This window comes from Puma concolor, chromosome D3 (assembly GCF_028749965.1).
Source record: "Puma concolor isolate L17-30 chromosome D3, mPumCon1.1.hap2, whole genome shotgun sequence".
Lineage (NCBI taxonomy): Eukaryota > Metazoa > Chordata > Mammalia > Carnivora > Felidae > Puma > Puma concolor.
In genome coordinates this window covers 25,250,940-25,255,621 of record NC_141678.1, presented here as the reverse complement: position 1 = coordinate 25,255,621, position 4,682 = coordinate 25,250,940, and the positions used below count along the sequence as shown (strand labels likewise).

Genomic DNA, 4,682 nt, shown 5'->3' with positions numbered 1-4,682 from the left:
CCACAGGGCCTTTGCACAGGCTAACCTCTTCACCCAAAATGCCCTCTCCCAGCTGGCACCCTCTCTGTCCTTCAAGCCTCAGTATAAACCACCTCCTATGCCACCTCGCGGCACCAGTTATCCATGGTGCGTAACAAATGGCCCCCAAACACAGCGGCTTGCGACACGGCTTATCTTACAGGTCCCGTAGAGCAGAAACCGCAGTTCCTCGTGGGTTGTCGGACTGAGGCCACCGTCAGCTCCTTGCCGTGTGGGCCTCTCCCACATGGCGGCTTGCTTCGGCCCAGCGTGCAAGCTGAGAGGCCGGGAGCGAGGGAGAGAGCAAGCAAGAAGGAAGCCATTGCCTCCGGGGGTGTGATCTCGGAAGAGACACCTCGTCACCACGCTGCTGTTCCCTTCTTGAGGAGCGAGTCCCTGGGCGCAGCTCATACTCCACGACGGGATATGCCAGGGCCCGAAGGTACCGGAAGGCGGGGACCCTGGGGAGCCACCACCGAAGCTGGCAGTGTCGGTCCCCCGGGTGTAAGGATGCGAACCCGGGATTCAAACCCAGTTTCTTCCCAGAGCCACGCAATCTCTCTGGAGAAGGGATGTGGGGACAGAGCTCAGGCAGCCTCGGAGACCAAGTAAAGGGGCAGCACTTTCAAGACGTGTGGGCTTGGGTTCTGGAGAAACATAAACACCAGTCAGCTGATCCGAGGAACCTGCCCGCGGCTGGCTGCTCCTCCTCTTCCAGAAGCATCCCTGCCCCGGCTTTTGGGGTGGCTAACTGTGTGCTGATCGTTGGGGAACAGGAGCAGATTGAACGGAGGCGAGAGAGACGCAGAAAGCTGTGTTCGCATCAGGACGGAGTAAGCCACTCACCCATTTGTTCCTGAAGTCTCAGGCGCGAGACCAGAGCGGACATTGACATCAAACTATAGGCTTGCCACACCACCTTCTTCGGGACTTATAATTATGACTACGGCCAATTTCCCCTCTCTAGACCTCTTCGTCTCCATCTATGAAATGACATGGACTCTGGGATGCTGTACCATCAACCTGGAGAGTCCTCTGGAAGCTTAGCAAACTCCTACTCAACCCTCAAGACCCCAACTAAAATGTCCTTTCCTCCTCTGACTTCATGTAACAGGCGGTAGCTCTCATGTCTTGTGATTCCCCTATGATAATAAGAAAGGCTGATATTGATTGGATGCCTTCTCTGTCGCAGGTCGTGTTCTAGAAGCATCACATAATTTAAATAGTTTAATCCTCACATTGACCTATGAGACACATAGTCTTCTGGTCTCCATTTTGCAGATGAGGAAATGAGTCTGTGAGAGATTGAATGAGATCACCCAACGGATAGGTTCGAATGCCACCAAAATCCCTGAGTCTTCCCCTCCCCCTGTCGCCCTCCCCCCCCCGCCCCGAGGCCCACCCTCACTCCTAGGGTCTCCGTTTGTCACACTTGCCCCTTCAACAGGCAGAGTCCTGGGATGGGAGGAGGGGGGCATCCTGGATGTGGGCCGCTGGGACACTCTATGGCACTCGTCAGACCCGGCAGGGCACAAGCCGGGGCCCAGAGCACCGAGGAGAGAGCACACGTAGGGGTGGGGTGACGGGCGAGGACCAATAGGGAGAGAAGAAGATGAGAGAGAAGGAATGGTCTGAGGGAGGACAGAGGTGGGAGGGGGGACACATAGCACTGGCGACAAAGGACAGGAACAGAGACAGGAGGGCAGAGAGGGACCGAGGCAGAGAGAGACTGAGAAGGGAAGGTGCACAAAGAGATGCAGGGGTAGCAAAAAAGGCAACAGAGACCCCGAAGCCGAGAGGGACACTGGAGGGAGGCCAGTGACTCAGAGGCCCGGCCGGAGGGGACGGGGCCAAGGCCAACAGGGGGACAGGGCCGGGCAGACGCCCCCCACCCCTGCCGCCTCCCCACCCTGACTGTTCCTTCCTGCACAAACACGGGCTTTGTTGGCCAAACAAATCTGGGCGGAGTCCTGGGCTGGGATCCCTTTGCAGAGACACCCCGATCTAAATCATTCCACATTTTTCCCTCCTCCCGCTGGATCTTGGCAGTCTGGCTCGAACGTGAGCAGCTACATCCTCCCTCACAGGGCGGGGAGGGGGGTGCAGAGCTCCCCCGCCCCCCCAAGTCTGGAAAAATAAAGTGTTCCTCGGCGTCTTTCCTTGCACTCGCTCTCTCCCTCTCTTTCCTATCATGGCCAACCCCATCACATGTCCCAGGCAATTTTTTTTTTTTTTTAAGGAAAACAAGTCTTTCGAGACAGAGGTGACCCCGGTGGTGATAAGTGACCGAGTTCACCTGAGAGTGTTATCAGCTCTCCATAGCTGCCCGGGCCTCAGATTTCTCATTTCGATGAGGAGGCCAGGGAAATTGGATGCAACCTGACATCCCCCCTCTGATGAGCTTCCTGGAGCCCAGCCCGCAAGGGCAAGTGCAGGGAGGGAGGCGGGGTGCGCTGGGGGGGGGTACCCTCCCCTCTCCTCCCCTCCCCTCCCCTCCCCTCCCCTCCCTCTCCTCCCCTCCCCGGGGCTGGCCGTGAAGGATTTTCCCCTGTGACTTTGTCTGTTCGCTTCCTCCTCTTCCTGAGGTTTTGTGCCGGCCCGGACATCACCCCCCTCGCTCAGTTTTAGTCGGGACCTTCCTGGGTGAGGATGAGACGCCCGCTCCGGCCAGCTCAGCCGCCAGAACAATCCGTACGGTGGACCCGCCACTTCTTCTGGGCTCAGAGGCCTTCCATCCATTCCCTCTCTTCAATCTTTCAGCATCACATTTGGGGTCGGCAAAGTCCTGCCGTAAGGGGCCGGAGAGGACCTGTTTGCAGCTCTGGTGGCCAGCAGGTCTCCATCGCAGCCCTGGACAACACGTAAATAAACGCGTGGCTGTGCTCCAAGGAACTTTATGGACAGACGTGGGCCGTGGGTGGGATTCGGCCCGCGAGCTGTGGTTTGCAAACCCCCCCGTGTCTCAGCCACCTGGCTACTCAAGGTGAAGCCCACGGACCCGCGACATCAGTGAGCCCGGGGAGCCTGTTAGAAACGCAGAATCTCAGGCGCCTCCCTAGACCCCCTGTGTCAGAGCCTTTAACACAGTCCCCTGCAGTGGGTGTGCGGGGGCAGGGGGGGGGGGGTGCGCAGGGGAGCCTGAGAAGGGCCGGCCTGTGCATATGGTGGCTCACTCTCTTTCCCGTAGGAGGCGCCGCGTTGTCTCGCCGATGAGGAAGCCGAGGCTCACAGAGAGGCCAGGTGCCCAAGGTCATGGGCCAGGATTGTGCCAAGTTCAGAGGCTTGACCTCCATGTCCTACGGGCATCAAACGGACACAGGTCTCTCAGAAATCCACACAGATGCCACCTCGGTCTGTATGGGGAGAACCCTCTTGCCCCCCCCCCCCCCCCGCCACCATGTCCCCATCTCTGGCCAGGGGGGTGGCTTTTCCCGTCTGCCGGGGAGACGGTGCGGGGAATCTGTCACTTGCCTTGCTCTCTATCTGCCGGGGGCTTCTCTGCTGAGGGGAGGGGGTGCCGCAGAAGCCCAGGGCTTGCCCTCTGTCTGGCACCTGCACCCCCCACTCCCCAGCTCCCTGTGTCCCCTCCCATCTTCTCCAGCCCTCGGCCCCTCTCCCTGAGAACTGCAGACGCTCGTTGATCCAGACGCTTGAAAACATGTGGTCAGAGCTGTGGACAAGGGATCCACAGTGCGTCACGCCTTGTCCCCCACCGGCTGGGTGTGGGATCCTCGATTCATTATCAGACCTCCCCTGGGCACACACCATGTGCCAGGCTCCGGGCCAGAAGCGGACGTGAACAAGAGGGCTCAGCGCTAAACCAGAAGGCGGGGGACCGAGGGCCTGGCTGGGCGGAGAAGCCAACATCTCAGACCCACGGGGAGCCAGACAAAGGAGGCTGTGGGTAGCCTGACTCAAGGAGAGCATTCCTGCACCTCCTGGAAGAGGCGGCTGTGGCACGAGGCGACATTCCGACAGGCAGCAGAGGGGGGAGACACCCTGCAGCATTTGAAGGGCCTGGAATGCCAAGAAGAAAAACCTGAAGGTCTTGGCATGAGCCTGACACTGTGTGGGTCTGGGTCGGGGCCCCGCCTCTTGCAAGCTGGACGGCTTTGGGTCACAGTCAGCGCTCAATAAAGAATACCACTGTTATTGCCGTTATTATTATGACAGTAGTATCACTGTTGTTGACAGTATTCTTCTGCTAGACTAACCACTGCAAGGGAATTGATGCCCCCATGTTTCTGCCAACTCGGAGCAGCTCAGTTTCCCTTATTCTAGAAGGGAAACCAGCTCAGAGAAATTACCTGTTCCTTATTTTACCCATCAGGATGAAGATTGACGGAGAAAGAAGTCAAATAACAGTGGCTTCAACAAGATTGATGGTTCTTTCTCACTGCCATAACAGAAGTCCAGGGGGAGGCAGTCCACTTTCGGTGTACAACCTTTTCCTCATGGCCCAATATGGCTGCTTGAGCACCGGCCATCATGTTCACCTTGCGGCCAGCCAGAAGCAAGCAAGGAGGAAGAAGAGGCACAGGGGTATCTACCAGCTGTGTTTCAAACAGGTTTCCTTGCAACTGTTCTCTGCTTACATCTCAGTGACCAAAACTTAGTCACCCGGCTACACCTAACTACAAGGGAGGTTGAGAAAGAGAGTCTTT

General features: G+C 57.9%; 1 long non-coding RNA gene across 1 annotated transcript; it reads left to right on the top strand.

Annotated features, from left to right (window-relative positions):
• The first annotated feature begins 2,551 nt into the window (after positions 1–2,551).
• LOC147575420 (uncharacterized) lies at positions 2,552–4,170 on the top strand. The gene is made up of 2 exons (XR_015242374.1): positions 2,552–2,879; positions 3,206–4,170. It is a non-coding gene; the product is annotated as an uncharacterized LOC147575420 (long non-coding RNA).
• Positions 4,171–4,682: the final 512 nt, after the last annotated feature.